This window comes from Chiloscyllium plagiosum, unplaced genomic scaffold (genome assembly GCF_037043375.1).
Source record: "Chiloscyllium plagiosum isolate Xiang-an unplaced genomic scaffold, Cpla_swu_hap1 HiC_scaffold_44, whole genome shotgun sequence".
In the NCBI taxonomy this organism is placed as follows: domain Eukaryota; kingdom Metazoa; phylum Chordata; class Chondrichthyes; order Orectolobiformes; family Hemiscylliidae; genus Chiloscyllium; species Chiloscyllium plagiosum.
This window is the reverse complement of record NW_028270182.1, coordinates 8,936,502-8,957,106: the sequence shown is the minus strand read 5'-3', so window position 1 is coordinate 8,957,106 and position 20,605 is coordinate 8,936,502. Positions and strand designations below refer to the sequence as shown.

At 49.6% G+C, this 20,605-nt stretch overlaps 2 non-coding genes across 2 annotated transcripts; one reads left to right on the top strand and one right to left on the bottom strand.

Annotated features, from left to right (window-relative positions):
• The first annotated feature begins 2,390 nt into the window (after positions 1-2,390).
• On the top strand, positions 2,391-2,463 carry trnak-cuu (transfer RNA lysine (anticodon CUU)). The gene has a single exon. It is a non-coding gene; the product is annotated as a tRNA-Lys (tRNA).
• A 14,252-nt stretch (positions 2,464-16,715) lies between these two features.
• On the bottom strand, positions 16,716-16,798 carry trnal-cag (transfer RNA leucine (anticodon CAG)). The gene has a single exon. It is a non-coding gene; the product is annotated as a tRNA-Leu (tRNA).
• Positions 16,799-20,605: the final 3,807 nt, after the last annotated feature.

The following is a 20,605-nucleotide window of genomic DNA, read 5'->3' as shown; positions in this document are numbered from 1 at the left end:
AGGGTTGGCATTGTAAGGGATTTTAATTTTCCTAACATAGCGTTAAAGGTTTCGATGAGGTGCAATTTGTTCAGTGTGTTCAGGAAAGTTTCCTCCAGCAGTATATAAAGGGTCCTACACGGGATGTGTCAAAACTCAACCTACTCTTGGGAAGTAGGACAAGACAGGTGACAGAGCTGACAGTGCGGTGGACAAAACTGGTCCACAGGTTCACCTTCTAAGTTGGGGCAAGGCGAATTTGGATGGAATTACACAGGTACTTGCAGGGGTTGATTGGAGGAGTTTGTTTGCAGGCAAAGGGACCTTTGGCAAGTGGGAGGTCGTTAAAAGTGAGATAGCTAGAGTTTAAGGTCTGTACCTTCCTGTGAGGGTGAAAGGGCACGGTTGGGAGTAGTAGGGACCCCTGAACGACAAGATATATTGAGGCTTTGACCAGATAACAAGGAGGAGTGGCACACACACACAAACACACACACACACACACACACAGTCACTCTCTCTCACATAGACACATACACATATACACACACACACTGTCTCTCTCTCTCTCTCTCTCTCACACACACACACATACACACACACACTGTCTCTCTCTCTCTCTCTCTCTCTCTCACACACACACACACACACAAGGTTTCTCATTGTCTCAGCACTGCCTTCACACACCTCCCACTGGCTCATGTCGCTGTCCATTCCAATTTATCTAAACCCTCAGCGACAACCCCTCCCCACCTCCAGCAGGGACTAATGAAGACAAGAGTGAGCTCCTCTCCTACTGGGGAAAGCAAACACTTCATTTGGAAGAGGGTCGGGTTTGATGAGAGGATGGGAAAGATACTTTGTTCAAATCTCCAGGAGCCCTGCAGAGAGATTTGATTACATGGTGCTGTGTGATTGAGTGTCCTTGTGGGACCATATTTTCCCTCTAGTTATTCTTTTTTTCATTAAATATATTTAAAGTACCTCTTTGGAATCATCCTAACTTTCTCAGCCAAGGCTACCTCGTGAGCACTTTTCGCCCTCCTGATATCCTTCTTCAGTAAACCCTGTATCCCCTGTATACCTCCAGCAATTCCCATGATCCCAGCTGCCTGTACTTGAGCCACCAACTCCCCAACGTCCATCTCTACCTCCCCACCTATCCGCTCCACCCTCCTCTCCGACGTATCACCATATACCTATATCGCTCTCAGCTACCTCCCCCCCCCCCCCCCCCCCCCTCCCACCCCCACCCATTTAACTCACCACCCCCTCGGCTCACAGCCTCATTCCTGATGAAGGGCTTTTGCCCAAAATGTTGCTTCGCCTGCTTCTGATGCTGCCGGACCGGCTGTGCTTTTCCAGCATCACACTCAGGACTCTGACCTCCAGCATCTGCAGTCCTCATTCTCTCCGACAATGGGAGAGAGCCTGGGCCTCAGGGGTATGGCTCCAAGGTCCATATCAGGTGGATGACTTCTTTTGAAACCGGCCCCTTCTCTCCAACAGCTCTCTAACCCACTCCACAATCTCCCCGAACCTCTCACTGACCCTGTCCCCAGGAATCAATTCTCATTTTCGGACGGGGGAATGTGTGAGTTTGGGCCTGTTTCTCGAAGGGAAGATAAAGTTGTGCAGCATAACGTTCCCACGCAGGATCGAACTGGGAACTTTCCGCGTGTGAAGTAAATGTGACAACCACTGCACTATGGAAAAGCAACAGAACTGCGTCTTTTGTACATGTCCCTCCTTGCCTGGGGGTTGGGGGGTGGGGGGGGGGTGGCTGGGGGGTGGGGGGGCGGTGCCCTGCGATTCACGGGGAATTTATCCAATTTCAGCCCCGGGATACCTGCTACTTCCGTGTAGAGTTATGCAAACTCAGACACTAAGAGTCTCTCTCTCTCTGTGCGTGTGTCTGTGTGTGTGTTTGTGTGTGTGTGTGTCTGTGTGTGTGTCAGTGTTTGCGTGTCGGTGTGTGTGTGTGTCTGTGTGTGTGTCTCTGTGTGTGTGTGCGTCTGTGTGTGTGTGGCTGTGTGTGTGTCTGTCTGTGTGTCTGTCTGTGTGTCTCGGTGTGTGTGTGTCTGTGTGTGTGTGTGTGTGTCTGTGTGTGTGTGTGTCTGTGTGTGTGGCTCTGTGTGTGTGTGTGTGTCTGTGTGTGAGTGAGCTTGGCCGGTGTGACGGTGTGAATGCTGCAGGCTGTGTGTGTTTGAAGTGAGTGTGTGGGAGGGAGATTACTGCAGGTTCCCCCAACCGCAGCAGCAGCAGGACGAGGAAGAGAAGGAACCTGGATGAGCTTTGTCCAATCCAAGCTGTGGAGTATAAATTATGTTGGTTTTAATTTCCGATTCATAACAGCGGCAGTAGCATCACTTTTACATTTAAAATGGAAAACGTCAAGCACTGAGCTAGAAGCCCGGCTAGCTCAGTCGGTAGAGCATGAGACTCTTAATCTCAGGGTCGTGGGTTCGAGCCCCACGTTGGGCGATACGCTAATTTTCAAATACACCCTGACACACGCCGACCCTCCACTGTCACTTATCTCACCTCAACGAGACGCGCGTTTCTCTCTGCAGTCTGATGGAGTGCGGCGACACACATGGCTCTCTCTATACCTGCAGTCGGTCATTTTGCAGAGAGCTCCATTAACGAGACTTGCTGTTTTAATGATCAACCCTGGGGGTGGGCCGTACACAGAGGCTGCACACTCACACTCACTCAGACACAAACATTAAAGTGTGTTTTTGTAATCGCCCGTGAAGCAGCGGGAGCTCAACTCCTGGCCGGGGAGAAGGATAGTGTGAATTTGATGACACTCCAGTCATTGGTGAACGCAGCGCCTTAGACCGCTCGGCCAACCTGACGCACACAGCCGGCTAAGTCCTCACGGGAAGACTCAGTCTCCTGATGAAGGGCTTTTGCCCGAAACGTCGATTTCGAAGCTCCTTAGATGCTGCCTGAACTGCTGTGCTCTTCCAGCACCACTAATCCAGAATCAGTCTACGCAGTAGCAGTACACACACATCTCTCTGAAACTCGCCCATCCTGACACATGCAAGCTCCACAAAGCTCACAGGAAGCCGGTGGAATCGGTTCACACACATCTGTCCACATACACCCATCTAACCCTCTGTCACATGTACCCACCCTTTCAGCCTGTTCCTGCCCCACTGAACTCATTTCCTCCAAGTTAAGACAGACATAGATAGATAGGTTCCTCATGGTCAAGAGGATCAAGGGTTCCCTTGGAGACCGCAGGAGATGGGGGTGAGAAACTTATCAGTTTCACACAGAGATTGCACACAGTCACACTCACTCACAGACAGAAATGGTAACCGGTGGCTCTGTAAACCCGCCTGGGGCAGGGGAAGCGAGTCTGACTTCCCAGCAAACGTGATAACCAACACACTAGAGAAACTGTGGAAAAGAATTTTGTGACAAGTTCATTCCTGCCCGGAGACAGCCCTGTGATTCAATGTGATTAGGTACAATGGCAGCCCCAGGATATTGGCTGTTTCTGTGCACAGAGCTGTGCAGACGCTGACACTGAGAGTATCTCTGTGCCTCTATCTGTCTGTATCTCCCTTTCTGTCTCTGTATCTGTACCTGTATCACCCCCCTCCCCACTCTCTCTGTATTGTTCACACACACACACAGAGTATGTGTGTCGCTGCACTCCATCAGACTGCAGGGAGAATTTAGGAGAAAGTGAGGACTGCAGATCCTGTGATGACTCAAAAGATAGAAGTCTGTTTCTTTCACAACTGAAGTCAGGAGGAGTGTCACAACTCCCTAGTGAAGAAGGCATTTGGTATGCTATCCTTTATTGGTCAGGGTATTGACTACAGGAGTTGGGAGGTCATGTTGCGGCTGTACAGGACGTTGGTTAGGCCACGTTTTGAATATTGCATGCAAAGCTAGTCTCCTTCCTATCGGAAGGATGTTGTGAAATTTGAAAGGGTTCAGAAAAGATTTACAAGGATGTTACCAGGGTTAGAGGATTTGAACTATTGGGAGAGGTTGAATATGCTGTGGCTGTTTTCCCTGGAGCGTCGGAGGCTGAGGGATGACCTCATGGAGGTTTATAAAATTATGAGGGGCATGGATAGGATTACATTAGATTCCCTACAGTGTGGAAACACTCGCTTCGGCCCAACCTGTCCACACCGACCCTCGGAAGAGTAACCCACCCAGCCATTTCCCTCTCACTAATACACCTCACATTTATGGGCAATTTAGCACGCCCAATTCATTTCAACCTGCACATCTTTGGACTGTGGGAGGAAACCGGAGCACCCGCGTGCAAACAATGTGCAAACGCCACACAGACAGTCGCCCAAAGCGGGGATCGAACCTGGGACGCTGGCGTTGCGAGGTAGCGGTGCTAACCACCGCGCATCATTGTTTGAGTCGATTTGTATTCAAGGTGGGGGCTGACAAAGCAACAGGCTGGAATGTGGGTGAGTGAGAGTGTTTGGTAGAGTCTGTGTGAACAGAGAGGTGTGTGCAGACACTGACTGGACTGAGCCTTCGTGTGGAACATTTACAACGGAATGAGGGGCTAGTATGGTCAGGCTGGCCGAGCGGTCACAGGTGCTGATTTAAGTTGCAGCTTGTCTTTGAACTGGTGGTTTGAGTCTCACACCTGATTGTGCGGGTTTAATTATTTTCAACTCATAAACGGACTGGAGGGTGAACAAATGATAAAATTGACACTCACCCCCACCCCCACCCCCAGGGCCCCTGCCGCTGGGGAGTCAGACTCGTTTCCCCTTGCCCCAGGCAGGTTTACAGAGCCGTTTAGATGCACGGCACACACCCTCCCCCAGTGTCGATGATAAAGGCAGCAGCACCCGGTAATCGAGCTCTCGGTAAAGCGAGCAGCTGTGAGAGAGAGTCAAGGTGTCACCGCACTGCATCAGATTGCAGACAAACGAGCCTCTACTTGAACTCAGATCAGTGACAGAGGCAGAGTGGAAGTGCTTGTTGGGAAGGGTGGGGTGAGTCTGCGTGTTTTTAAGAAAGGAGCCCATCTCACAATGTGAAGCTCGAACCCTGACATTAAGAGTTTTATGCTCTACCGACTGAGCTGGTTGGGTCTTCCGCAGTTGGTTGCAATTGTCTTATCTCTGGTTGTGGTCAACCCACTTCTTCTATTTCCCTCGTGACGTTGTATGGTTTAAATGTAAAAATGGTGGTGGGGCTGCTACTGCTTTGAATCGGCAATTAAACTCAGTATAACTTACAATTCTCAGCTTGGGTCTCCCTCTCTGTCTCTACACCTTCCTCTCTCTGTTTCTATATTTTTCTCTCTCTGTCCCCACTCGCTCTCTGTGTCTGGATTCTCACTGTGTATCTTCCCTTATTCTGTCTGTGTGTGTGTGTGTGAGAGAGAGAGAGAGAGAGAGAGAGAGAGCTTGGCCTGTGCGGCAATGCTGAGAGACACTGTGAAAGCTGCAGGTTGCGATAAAGACCTGAAGATATTGGAGCAGAAATTAGACCATTCGGCCCATCGAGTCTGCTCTGCCATTCAATCCTGGCTGATAAGTTTCTCAACCCCTTTCTCCCGCTTTGTGGAGCCAATGTCTTGGACGTGTCAGTATGGCCGAATTGGAGAGAAGTGGGTGGACTGTTACTGCGTGGACTCAGTTTACCTGTGAGGTGGGGGTGTGGGCAGGTGTTGCATCCGTTAGGCTGGACGAGTGTCTAAGGCACTGCGTTCAAGTGACAATCTATCGGGGAGGCGTGGGTTTGAGTCGCACTCCTGACAATGAGCATCTCGTTTTCAAATTCACCACTGACTGGACTGTTAGCATTATTGCTCCAGACGATTTCCAAAAACTATCCTCTAATGTTTGTGTACAGCCCACACCCTCCCCCAGTGTCGATCCAGTTGCACTCTGTAATGGATCGCTCAGTAAAATGAGCGGATGCGGAGAGAGAGTGTCTGTGCGTCCCTGCACACCATGACTGATCAGTGACGATGTCTTTAAAGTTAAAAATCACACAACACCAGGTTATAGTCCGACAGGTTTAAATGGAAGCACACTAGCTTTCGGAGTGACAATCACCTGATGAAGGAGCGTCGCTCCGAAAGCTAGTGCTTCCAATTAAACCTGTTGGACTATAACCTGGTGTTGTGTGATTTTTAACTTTGTACACCCCAGTCCAACACCGGCATCTCCGAATAGTGTCTTTAAAAAGCAGCATGCTCAACCGACTGAGCTAGCCGGACCTCACACTGCCGGCTGCTCCTACCTTGTGCCCGGTTGTGGTCAATTTGTTCCCTCTATTTCCCCAGTGATATTTTCTGTTTCAAATACATAAGTGCTGCCGCTGGGAATCGGAAAATAAAACCGACATTACTTACAACCCACAGCTTGGATTTGACACAACTCATCCAGGCTCCTCCTCCTCCTGCTGCTGTCGGGGGAACCTGCAATCACCTCCCTCCCAGACACTCCAAACACTAACAAGCTGCAGCATTCACACTGTCACACCGGCCAAGCTCCCTCTCTCTCTCACACACACACACAGAGATGGGGGTGGGGGAGGAGATACAGAGACAGAAATAAATAGATAGAGAGAGACACACACAGAGACAAAGAGAGAGAGAGAGAGAGACTCTTGGTGTCGGATTTGCACAACTCTGTACACAGAAACAGCAAGTATCCCGGGGCTGAGATTGCATACATTCCCCGTGAATCACAGGTTTAGCGGTTCCCCCCCTCCCCACCCCAAGGCTGTAAGGAACATGTAGTGGGGCAATATTGCCGTGGTGTTTCCATAGTGTAGTCGTTATCGTGTTCACCTCACACGCGAAAGGTCCCGACTTCGATCCTGGGTGGGAACAGTATGCTGCCGAACTTTATCTTCCTTTCATGAAACAGGCCCAAACTCACACATTCCCCTATCCGAAGCTGAAAATTGATTCCTTGGAGCAGGGTCAGTGAGACTTCAGGGGAGATTGCAGAGTGGGTCAGAGAGCTCGTAGAAAGAAGGTGCGTGTTTCAAAAGACATCAGTCACCCAACCTGGAACTTGAAGCTACATCTCCGAGACCCAGGCTCCCTCACATTGTCGGAGAGAGTGAGGGCTGGAGGTCAGAGTCCTGACTGCGGTGCATCTGAGGAGCAGGGGAGTCAACATTTCGAGCATAAGCCCTTCATCAAGAATGTGGGGGTAGGGGTGGCCCATGGGGCTGAACGATAAATGGGAGGAGGAGTGGGGCTGGGGGGCGGGAAGGTAGCTGGGAATGGTAGGTAGATGAAGTGGAAGGTGATAGGTCAGAGCAGGGTATGGGGCAGATAGGTGGGAAGAAAGATGGACAGGTAGGACAGTTCAAGAGGGCGGTGCCGAGTTGGAGGGTTGGATCCGGGATAAGGTGGGGGGAGGGGAGATTGGGAAACTACTGAAATTGACATTGGTTCTGTGTGGTTGGAGGGTCCAAAGGCGGAAGATGAAGCGTTCTTCCTCCAGTCATCATGTGGCTAGGATTTGGCAGGGCAGGAGACCCAGGACTTGCATGTCCTTGGCAGAGTTAGAGGGGCACTTGAAGTGGTCTGTATGGTTGTATAGTTTGTGTGTCCCAGGTATGTTCTCGGGAACATTCCACAGGTTGGCATCTTGTATCCCCAATGTAGAGGAGACCACATCAAGAACAATGGACATAGCAGATGAGGTGTTTGGATGTGCAGGAAAATCTCAACCAAATGTGGAAGGATCCTTTCGGGCCTTGGATGGAGGTGAGGGGGGAGGCGTAGGTGCAGGTTGTACACTTCTTTTGGTGGATAGGTTGGTGGGGAGGCGTGGTCCTAATGAGGGAGTCACAGAGGGAATGGTCACTGCAGAATACTGAAAAAAGTGGAGAAGGAATTTTATCTCTGGAGGTGGGGTCTGACTGTCGGTGGGGAAAATCGTGTAGGATGATGCATTGTATCCAGAGATTGGTGAGGTGGAAGGCGAGGACCGGGAGGTTCTATCCTTGTTGCAGTTGGAGGGGTGGGATTGAAGGGCAGAGGGAAGTGGAAGAGATGCATTGGAGGGCATTGGTGACCACATTGGAGGGGAAATTATGGTCCTTGAGGTAGGGGGTCATCTGGGATGTTCTGGAGTGGAATTGATTCTCCTTGGAGCATATACAGTGGTGGCAGAGAAATAGGGACTGATGGGTTGCAGGAGGTGGGGTGGAGTTGATGGGCCAGCTTTGACAAAGGGTCAATTAGACTTGAAACATCAGCTCTTTTCTCTTCTTACAGATGCTGCCAGACCTACTGAGATTTTCCAGCATTTTCTCTTTTGGTGGGTGTTGATGGGTTTGAAGTAGATGTCCGATTGAGTCTGTTACCAGAAATGGAGATGGCGAGGCCCAGGAAGTGGAGGAAGGTGTCTGAAATGGTCGAGGTGAACCTGAGGTCAGATTGAAATGTGTTCATGAAGTTGATGAACTGTTCAACCTATTTGTGGTAGCATGAGGTGGCGCCAATACAGTCATCGATGTAGTGGAGGAAAAGATGGGAAATTGTGCCTGGTTAACTTTGGAAGATTAACTATTTCACGTACCTAATGAACAGACAGGCATAGTTGGGGCTCATGCAGGTGCCCATCACTACCCCATTGGTCTAAAGGATTCAAAGGAGAGGAGATGCTTTTGGGGTGATGACTCAGCTCTACTTCACACTGGGCTGAACAGGGAATGGGTTGGTGCTGGAGCTTCCTAACTCACTCAGCGCTGCCTTAACACATCCCATTGGCTCATGTTGCTGTCCATTCTCATTTATCCAAACCCTTCAGCAAGAACCCTCCCTCTTCCTCCAGCACAGACTAAGTGGGCAGAATGGTCACTTCGATGAATGTTTTTTCTCTGAGTTGAGGAAATTATAATCTCCTGGTTGTATTTTTTTTGTGAAATTCTCCTGGTTATGGATGGTAAAGGCAGCAGCACTCGGTAACGGAGCTCTCAGTGAAGCGAGCGGCTGCAGAGAGAGTGTCTGTGTGTCGCTGCACTCCATCAGACTGTAGGGAGAATTTAGGAGAAAGTGAGGACTGCAGATGCTGGAGACCAGAGTCTAAGAGTGTGGTGCTGGAAACAGGAGAGTCGACGTTTCGGCCATCAGCCCTTCATCAGGCACCTGAGAGTATTGAACTTTACAAATGGAGCACATCACCCAACGTGGAGCTTGAACCCAATGACCCTGAGATGAAGCGTCTCATGACGCCTCCATCTCATGAATCATCACCAACCACATCCATCACGGCATCTATGGACAGTGTTAATTTTATCACAAGGTCACGCTCCAGTAGTTCATGACATTAAAATGAGATCTCACTGTTCGGGGTGGGCTGAAGCTTTCAAATCAGCCTGTTGGGCTATGACCTGATATTGTGTGTCTTGTAACTTTGTCAACACTAATCTAACACGGCACCTCCGCATTATTAGTAAATAAAAAGGCCCAATTCTCTCTGATGGGGTGCAGTGAACACATAGTCGCTTTATTGAGAGCTCTATTAGTGCTGCCTTTATTATCGACACACTGCGGAAAGCTGGGCCGCAAAGCCAGAGGCTGCACACATTCACACTCACTCACAGACGCAAACAAACAGCTGGGCCAAAAACAGAAATTGCTGGAAAAGCTCAACAGGCCTCACAGCATCAGTGGAGAGAAATTAGAGTTAACGTTTCAGGTCAAGTGACCCTTCCTCAGTTCTGAAATTTGCGAGAAAAGCTCAGCAGGTCTAGCGGCCTCTGTGGAGAGAAAGCAAAATTAACTTCTCAGTTCTGAATTTTTCACCAAAATCTGTTTCTGTTTCTGATTTACAGCGTCTGCAGTTCTTTCGATTTTTATTTAATTTCTGACACCACATCAGCAGGACACTCCAGTCCTGAAGTGTCAATTTTATTACAAGGCGACACTCCAGTCATTCATGACTTTAAAATGAGCCTTCACTGTCAGGGGTGGGATCCAAACCAGCATCTCCAGGAGAGACTGTGACCTGAGTGCAGTGCTGTTAACCGCTCGAGCATCCTGACACATACCAGCCATGGGCTCCACAATGCTCACAGTCCGGGCATAATCGGTTCATAAAGGTCAGTCCACATCTCTCGAACTCTAATTCTCTCACACATTTGCCCATTGTACCAACCTGTTCCTGCCCCACCGAGCTCATATATCCCTACCTCGCCTCCATTCTCTACCCATTTGTCCAGTCCCTATCTAACTGCATCTAATGCCCTCCACCATATCGACAATTTCCAGTCCCCTGGTCGTAACGGCCTCCTGTTCACCAAAATGTCCAATCCGTCTACACCTCCATTCCCCACCAGGGTGGTCTGAGATCTCTCAGCTTCTTCCTCGAGCAGACACCTGAACAATCCCCATCCAACATCCTCTCCTCCACCGGGCTGAACCTGGTCTCTCACTGAACCATTTCTCCTTTAATTCATCTCACTTCTGCAAAGCAGTGGCTTTGGGCACCAGCATGGGTCGCACAGTTACTTCTGGCCCTTTATGGGGTATGTGGAACAAGGACCACTGTCCCCCCCCCCTCCCACAATTCTGTGTTTGTGTACAGTGATGACTGTTTCTGTGCTACCTCATTCTGGTCCTTGAAAAATCTGTTCATTTTGTCTCCAATTTCAACCCCTCTATAATTTTCACATTGTCTATCTCCGACATTTCCTTTCCTATTCTTGACCTCGCTCTCTCCATTTCAGAGAGTAAATGCTCCACCTCCATCCACTACACAGCCACTGATTCCCAGAGCTACCCACACCACAGCTCATCACACCCCACATCCTGGAAAAGTGTCTTTCATGTCCTTTCATGTCCCTTCACCTAGTCACATTTGTTCGAATGATGCCACCTTCCAGATCAGTGCTGTTGACATGGCTTGCTGCTTCCATGATTGTGTTTTCCCACCCACTGTGGCTGACAGGGCCCTCAACCACATTGTGCCCATTGGCACAAATGACATAGGTAGAAATAGGGATGAAGTCCTGCAGAGTGATTATAGAATAAAAGAAATAAACCAGGACCTCCTTGGTGATAATCTCTGGATTACCTCCAATTCCACATGTTAGATAGGGTAAGAACAGGAGGATATGGCAAATGAATGCATGGCAAAAGAATTGATGCAGGGGCAGGGATTCAGATTTTTAGATCTTTTCTGGGGCAGAGGTGACCTGTTCAAGAGCAACGGGTTGTATCTGAACTGGAGGGGGACCAATATCTTGGCATTCAGGTTTGTTAGTGCAGCAAGGGAGGATTCAAACTGGATTGTCAGAGAGAATTGGATCCTCAACAGCAAGAAGGCAAATGCTGGAAGGAAATACAGTAATTGGAAATAGTAGGTTGAAGAGACAGGTCAGGCTGGAACAAGACAGGAAACAAGGAATGTCTGTCAGATTAAATTGCATTTATTTCAATGCAAGAGGGCTGACAGGTAAGGCCGATGAACTCAGGGTGTGGATCGGTTCATGGCACTGGGATATTACAGCCATTACAGAAACCTGGCTAAGGTAGAGACAGCACTGGCAGGTTAATGTATCATGGTACAAGTGCTTTAGGCAGGACAGAGATGGTGGAATGAGAGGAGTGGGGTTTGCATTTACGATTAAGGTGAATGTCACAGCAGTAGTCAGAGATGGAGTAGCTAAAGTGTCATCCAGTGAGGTTTTGTCGGCGTAGCTAAGAAATAAGGAGAGGATGGTGATGTTATTGGCCCCCAAATAGTCAACTGGCATTAGAGGAAGAAATATGCAGGGAGACTGGGTAGACTTGCAAGAGTAATATGTTTGTCATAGTAAGGAACTTTAATTTTCCTAACATAGCGTTAAGGGTTTTGATGATACAAAGGGTTCTACATGGGATTTGGCAAAACTCAACCTACTCTTGGGAAGGAGGGCAGGACAGGTGATGCAGCTGACAGTGGGGGAGCACTTTGAGACCAGTGACCGCAGTTGTATTCATTTTAAAATTGTTATGGAGAGAGGCAAAACTGGTCCAACGGTTCAAGTTCTAAACTGGGGCAAGGTGGATTTGGATGGGATTAGACAGGGGCTTGCAGGGATTGATTGGAGGAGTTTGTTTGCAGGCAAAGGGACCTCTGGCAAGTGGGAGGCCTTTATAAATGAGATATCCAGAGTTCAACGTCTATATGTTCCTGTGAGGGTGAAAAGGCAAGGGTGGCAATAGTAGGGACCCCTGGATGACAAGATATATTGAGGCTTTGAACAGAAAAAAAAGGATGCGTGGCTCAGATACATACAGCTGGGATCATGGGAATCTCTGGAGGTACACCGGATATACAGGAGCTTACGGAAGAAGAAAATCAGAAAACCGTAAAGGGGGCACGAGATAACCTTGGATGAGAAGATTAGGGTGATTCCAAAGTGGTACGTTCAGTATATTAAAGGAAAAAGAATAACTAGAGAGAATAGGGTCTCTCAATCACACAGCACCATAACCTGGCATTGTGTAATCAGATCTCGTGTTAGGGTTCCTGGTGACTTGAACAAAGTGCCTTTCCCATCCAGGATATTCTGGAGGCCCTTGCTCACTCACACTGTCCTGGGCCATACACACACACACTCACAGGGGGTTTCTCACTGACGCAGCGCTGCCTGTACACACCTCCCACCGGCTCATGCTGCTGTCTATTCCCATTTATCCAAACCCTCAGTGAGAACCCCTCCCCACCTTCCCACCTCCTTCAGCTGGGATTAATGAATACAAGAGTGAGCTCCTCTCCCATTGGGGAGAGCCAACACCTCATTTGGAGGAGGGTCGGGTTTGATGAGAGGATGGGAAAGATAATTTGTTCAAATCTCCAGCAGCCCTGCAGAGAGATTTGATTACACAATGCCAGGTGATAGTGCGGAGTGATTGAGGGTCTTGTGGGACCATATTCTCCCTCTTGTTATTCTTTTCTTCATTAAATATATTTAAAGTACCTTTTTGGTATCACCCTAATCTTCTCAGCCAAGGCTACCTCATGTCCACTTTTCGCCCTCCTGATTTCCTTCTTCAGTAAACCCCTGTATCCCCTCTTTACCTCCCTTGTCTATCTCTTCCTTCCAACCTATCCGCTCCACCCTCCTCTCCGATCTCTCACCATTTACCTATATTACTCTCAGCTACCTTCCCCCACCCCCACCCCCAACCCATATAACTCACCACCCCCTCGGCTCACAGCCTCATTCCTGGTGACGGGCTTTTGCCCAAAATGTTGATTCTCCTGCTCCTGTTGCTGTCTGACCGGCTGTGCTTTTCCAGCATCACACTCAGGACTCTGACCTCCAGCATCTGCAGTCCTCATTCTCTCCGACAATGGGAGAGAGCCTGGGCCTCAGGGCTGTGGCTCCAAGATCCGTGTTGGGTGACTGACTTCTTTTGAAACCGGCCCCTTCTCTCCAACAGCTCTCTGACCCACTCTGCAATCTCACCAAACCTCTCACTGACCCTGCCCCCAAGGAATCAATTCTCAGCTTCGGATGGGGGAATGTGTGAGTTTGGGGCTGTTTCTCGACAGTAAGAAAAAATTCTGCAGCACAATTTTCTCACCCAGGATTGAACTGGGGGAAGCTTTGGATAACCACAACACTATGGAAACTGCACCGTAATGGTTGCTTTTTATATGTGCCTTCCTGCCTGGAGGGAGTCCTGTGATTCAAGGCGAATTTATGCAATCTCAGCCCCGGGATACCTGCTGTTTCTGTGTACAGAGTTGTGCAAACTCAGACACCAAGAATCTGTGTGTGTGTGTGTGTGTCTCGGTGTATATGAGCATGGTCGGTGTAACAGTGTGAATGCTGCCGGTTGTGAGTGTTTGCAGTGAGTGGTCTCCACCTCTATCACTCTCAGCTACCTCCCACCCCCACCACCGCCCATTTATCTCAACATCCCTCATTCCTCACAGCCTGAAACGTTCATTCGCCTGCTCCTGATGCTGCCGGACCTGCTGTGCTTTTCCAGCATCACACTCAGGACTCTGACTTCCAGCATCTGCAGTCCTCATTCTCTCCGACAATGGGAGAGAGCCTGGGCCTCAGGGCTGTGGCCCCAAGACCCGTGTTGGGTGACTGACTTCTTTTGAAACCGGCCCCTTCATTCCAACAGCTCTCTGACCCTCTCTGCAATCTCACCAAACCTCTCACTGACCCTGCCCCCCAAGGAATCAATTCTCAGCTTCGGATGGGGGAATGTGTGAGTTTGGGCCTGGTTCTCGACAGTAAGAAAAGTTCTGATTGCAATGTCTCCACCTAGGGTCGAACTGGGAACCTTCCGCGTGTAGAAACGCGATAACCACGACACTACGAAAACTGCGCTGCTCTTAGACGTCTGCACATGCCCCTTCCGGCCTGGGGGGGGGGGAGTTCTGTGATTCACGGCGAATTGATGCAATTTCAGCCCCGGGAAATCCGCTGTTTCTGTGTACAGAGTTGTGCAAATTCAGACACTAAGAATCTGTGTGTGTCTGCCTGTCTCTATTTCTGTCTCGGCATCTGTGTGTGTATGTGTGTCTGTCTGTCTCTCTCTCTCTGTCTGTGTCTATTTCTTTCTCGGTATCTGTGTGTAGGTGTGCGTCAGTGTCTGTGTCTGTGTGTGTGTGTGTGAGAGCTTGGCCGGTGTAACAGTGGGAATGCTGCAGGTTGTGAGGTTTGCAGCGAGTGTGTGGGAGGGAGGTGATTGCAGGTTCGCCCAACAGCATCAACAGGAGGAGGAGAAGGAGAGGCCTGGATGAACTTTGTCAAATCCAAGCTGTGGGTTATAAGTTATGTTGGTTTTTAATTTCCGATTCATAGCAGCGGCAGGAGCATCACCTTTACAGTTAAAACTGAAAAGGTAATTGAGGAAACAAATTGACCACAACACTGAATAAGACAGTGGCACAGCCTGCTGTGAGGCCTGGCTAGCTCAGTAGAGAGAGAGTACGAGACTTTTAATCTCACGGTTGGCGGTTCAACCCCCACATTGGGCGCTGCGCTAGCCTGTTTAAAAACACAAACCTTCATTGCTCTGCGTCAACGTGTCGGCTCGTTTCTCTCTGCAGTCTGATGGAGTGCAACGGCACACGCAGAAGCTTTATTGAGAGCCCCATTACCGAGTGCTGCTGCCTTCATCATCTACACTGGGGCAGGGTGTGTGGGCCGCACAGACAGAGACTGCTCACAATTTCAGACACAAACATTAAAGGGTGTTTTTTTGTATATCATCCCTGGAGAAGCGCGGGGGGGGGGGGCTCAAATTCATGGCCTGGGTGAGGAACAGTGTCAATCATCAGGAATAATGTTTTTGCCCGAAACGTTGACTTTCCTGCTCCTCGGATGCTGCCTGACCTGCTTGTGCTTTTCCAGCACCGCTCTAATCTCGATAACAATCACTTCCACTTTGCCTCTGAGTTTAAGCAGAGGCTTGTTTCTCCCTGCAGTTTGATGGAGTGCAGTGACACACAGACTCTCTCTCTCTCTGCCGCTCATTTTACTGAGAGCTTCATTACCGAGTGCTGCTGCTTTTATTATTGACACTGGGGGAGGGTATGGGCCGCACACAAAGAGGCTGCACACATTCACACTCACTGACACAAACATTTGAAGGATGCTTTTTTGTAAATCATCCCTGAAGCAGCAGTCGCTCAAATCCTGGCCTAGGGGAGGGATATTTGATCACAAGGTCAATCCAGTGAATTTATCAGCCATTTATCAGGCAGAGCAGGTTCGATGGGCCAACTGGTGTAATTTCTGCTCCACTGTCTAAGGGTCTTTCTCGCATCCAGCAGCTTTCACACTGTCTCCCAGCATTGCCCCACCGGCCAAGGTCACTGACCCTGTCCCCAGGAATCAATTCTCAGCTTCGAATGGGGAATGTGAGAGTTTCGGCCTGTTTCCCGTAAGCAAGAAAAAGGCAGAAAGCTGCACAACTTTGCCACCCAGGATCGAAGTAGGGACTTTTTGCGTGTGAGGCGAATGTGATAACCATGACACTACGGAAACTGCTCTGGGGCATGGCTTTTGTCCCTTCACGCCGAGGCGAATTCATGTAATTTCCTCCCCGGGATAGTTGCTGTTTCTGTGCACAGAGTTGTGCAAACTCAGACACCAAGAGTCTTTCTCTCTCTCTCTTTGTCTCTGTGTCTCTCTCTATCTATTTCTGTCTCTGCATCTCGCCACTCCGTCTCTCTCTTTTGCTTTGTGTCTGTGTGTGTGTGAGAGCGAGAGAGAGCTTGACGGTTGTGACAGTGTGAATGCTGCAGGTTGTGAGTGTTTGCAGTGTGTGGGAGGGAGGTGATTGCAGGTTCCCCCGACAGCAGCAGCAGGAGGAGGAGCCTGGATGAGTTGTGTCAAATCCAAGCTGTGGATTGTAAGTAATGTCGGTTTTATTTTCCGATTCCCAGCGGCAGCACTTGTATATTTGAAACAGAAAACATCACTGGGGAAATAGAGGGAACAAATTGACCACAACCGGGCACAAGGTAGGTGCAGCCGGCATTGTGAGGCCCGGCTAGCTCAGTCGGGAGAGCATGCTGCAGACACACAGACACTTTCTCGGCAGCCGCTCGTTTTACCGCGAGCTCCATTACAAAATGCCATTCGGCCCATCGACACTGGGGGAGGGTGTGGACCGTACACCCAGATACTGCTGACACACATGAGAGGACAGTTTTTGTAAATCGTGGCCGGGAGGGATGGCGTTAACGAGATCACAGACCAGGCATTGGGGAAGTTGAAAACTAAATGCCATTTGTCAGGAGTGGGATTCGAACCCACGCCTCTAGGGGAGACTGCGACCTGAACGCAGCGCCTTAGACCGCTCGGCCATCCTGACGCACAAGCTGACCAGGCTCCTCATAGGCAAACTCGGTACGGACCAGTTCCACCACAGAACACAACAGATGGCTTCCTTCTTTGGAGACCGCGATTTCCCTTCCCACGTGGTTAAAGATGCCCTCCAACGCATCTCATCCACATCCCGCACCTCCGCCCTCAGACCCCACCCCTCCAACCGTATCAAGGACAGAACGCCCCTGGTGCTCACCTTCCACCCTACCAACCGTCGCATAAACCAAATCATCCGCCGACATTTCCGCCACCTCCAAACGGACCCCACCACCAGGGATATATTTCCCTCCCCACCCCTTTCCGCCTTCCGCAAAGACCGTTCCCTCCGTGACTACCTGGTCAGGTCCTCGCCCCCCAACAACCCACCCTCCCATCCTGGCACCTTCCCCTGCCACTGCAGGAATTGCAAAACCTGCACCCACATCTCCTCCCTCACCTCTATCCAAGGCCCTAAAGGAGCCTTCCACATCCATCAAAGTTTTACCTGCACATCCACCAATATCATTTATTGTATCCGTTGCTCCTGCTGCGGTCTCCTCTACATTGGGAAGACTGGGCGCCTCCTCGCAGAGCGCTTTAGGGAACATCTCCGGGATACCTGCACCAATCAACCACACCGCCCTGTGGCCCAACATTTCAACTCCCCCTCCCACTCTGCCGAGAACATGGAGGTCCTGGGCTTCCTTCACCGCCGCTCCCTCACCACCAGACGCCTGGAGGAAGAACGCCTCATCTTCCGCCTCGGAACACTTCAACCCCAGGGCATCAATATGGACTTCAACAGTTTCCTCATTTCCCCTTCCCCCACCTCACCCCAGTTCCAAACGTTCAGCTCAGCACTATCCACATGACTTGTCCTACCTGCCTAGCTCCTTTTCCACCTATCCACTCCACCCTTTCCCCCCGTGACCTATCACCTTCATCTCCTCCCCCACTCACCTATTGTACTCTATGCTCCATTCTCCCCACCCCCACCCTCCTCTCACTTATCTCTCCACCCTTCAGGCTCTCTGCCTGTATTCCTGATGAAGGGCTTTTGCCCGAAACGTCGATTTTACTGCTCCTCGGATGCTGCCTGAACTGGTGTGTTTTTCCAGCACCACTAATCCAGAATCCACGCAGTAACAGTCCACGCACGTCTGTCGAATTCGGCCACTGGCTCCACAAAGCGGGAGAAAAGGGTTGAGAAACTTATCAGCCAGGATTGAATGGCAGAGCAGATTTGATGGGCCGAATGGCCTAATTTCTGCTCCAGTGACTTCAGTTCTTTCTCGCAACCTGCAGCTTTCACACTGTCTCTCAGCATTGCCAGACCGGCCAAGCTCACGCACAGACACAGAGAGAGAGAGAGAGAGAGACAGGTGCACAGTGAGAAATACAGACACAGGGCGAGTGGGGACAGAGAGAGAGAGAGACAGCGAGAGAAATACAGACAGAGAGAGGGAGATGCAGAGACAGAGAGGGACATAGCGAGAGAGACAGTCAGAGAGAGAGGGAGATTCAGAGGGAGAAAAATATAGAAAGAGAGAGACAGGGGGTGATACAGACACCGAGACAGAAGTGGAGATACAGAGAGGCAGAGGCTCAGAGAGACTCTCAGTGTCAGCGTCTGCACAGCTCTGTGCACAGAAATAGCCAATATCCTGGCGCTGCCATTGTATCTAATCACATTGAATCACAGGGCTGTCTCCGGGCAGGAATGAACATGTAACAAAAGTCTGCTCTGTTGTGTGGCGGTTATCATGTTTCCCTCACATGCAAATGGTTCCCCAGTTTGATCCTGGGTGGAGACATTATGCCTTGCTTTCTGTCTTTCTCCTCCCTCAGGGAACTGCCCCAAACTCACACCCCTCCCTCTTATTTTCCCTTACTGTCCTGCCACCCAGTCGTTCAATGCAGATTTCGGACTGAACAATGTGTCAAAGGAGAGTCATCGAGTCCTACCCCGCAGTTAATCCATCGAGCTTGCAGACTATGGGGTAATTGAGCAGGGCCAATCCACCCGAGACTGGCGGCTCACGCAGTCTTTGGGCTCTGCTGACACCTCAGCGAAATATATGGACATATGGTTGATAAACGTACAGACCTATATATTCAAATGATAAATTCTGATCTCTGTATGCAAATGTTTACGTATGTATGGCATGACCAACTGTTTTCTGAATAAAGTATATTTTTGAAATAAAGGAAGAGACTGGAGGAAGAAAGCCTCATGTTTCACATTGGGACCCTTTAGCCACACGCGATGTGGATTTCACTAGTTTCCTCATTTTCCCCTCCCCCCACCTTATCTCAGATCCAAGCTTCTAAATCGGAACTGCCCTCCTCTCTGACTTATCACCGTTGCCCCCACTTCCATCGACATATCACACTTTCAGCTACCTTACCCCCAAACCCACACCCCCTCCCCCTCCCCCTCCCCCTCGGCTCACAGCCTGCTTCCTGATGAAGGCCGTTTCCCTGAAACGTTGATTCTCCTGCTCCTGATGCTGCCTGGCCTGCTGTGCTTTTCCAGCACCACACTCAGGACTCTGATCTCCAGCATCTGCAGTCCTCACTCTCTCTGACAGTGAGAGAGAGCCTGGATCTCAGGGAGAGGGCTCCAAGTTCCATGTTGGGAGACTGACGTCTTTAGAAACACACACCTTCTTTCCCAACAGCTCTCTCACCCACTCTGCAATCTCCACGAATCTCTCACTTACCCGGTCCCCAGGAATCAATGCTAAGCTTCGGATGGAGGAATGTGTGAGTTTCCTGAAAGAAAGTTAAAACTCCGCAGCACAATGTTCCCACCCAGGATCAAACAGGGGAAACCTCCCGCGTGTGAGGCAAACGTGATAAGCACTACACTACGGAAACTGCATGGAAGCGAGGCGTTTGTACATGTCCGTTTCTGCCTGGGGACAGCCAGCGATTCACGGATAATCTATCCAATTTCAGCCCCACTTCCATCGACATATCACACTTTCAGCTACGTTCCCCCCAAACCCACTCCCCCTCCCATTTATCTCTCCACCCAGTTGGCTCACAATCCTCATTCCTGACGAAATGAGGATTCTCCTGCTCCTCGGATGCTGCCTGACTTTCTGTGCTTTTCCAGCACCACAGTCTCGACTATGATGATCTCCAGTATCTGCAGTCCTCACCTTTTCCCATCTTTAAACTTTGAACACCGTTCACTTCCTCTTTGATCAGCTGACTCCACATAAATTCTCTCTTTCTCTTTCTCTTTGGTCTCTCTCTCATTTACTCCTCCCCGCCAACCTCTCTTCTGTATAAAAAAACATCCTTTTCCCAATTTGGAGGTGCCAGTGTTGGGCTGGAGTGTACAATGTTAAAAGGCACGTAACACCAGGTTCTAGTCCAAGCAGTTTGATTGGAAGCATTAGCTTTCAGAGCGCTGCTCTTTCATCAGATGGTTGTAGAGGACACAGTTGTAAGACACACAATTTATAGCAAAAGTTTACAGTGTGATGTAACTGAAATTATACATTGAAAAATACGTTGATTGTTTGTTAAGTCTCTCATCTGTTCGAATGACCATGATAATTTCACTTCTTTCATATGTAAATCTCAAAACCTTTTCCAAAAGTTACATTCTCAGGTTAACTGTAACAATTGGTATCAGCCCAGATAAGATGTTGAAGGTGTTAGCCCCCTGTGTTCTGTTGTCTGTGCCATAATGTTCAGACTGATTCTAACCTTAAAAAATGAATTAATAGAGGCTTAGATAGATTCATGCAATTTTTGAGCAAAGTACAATGTAACTCTGCAAGTACAAATTCGCCCCACA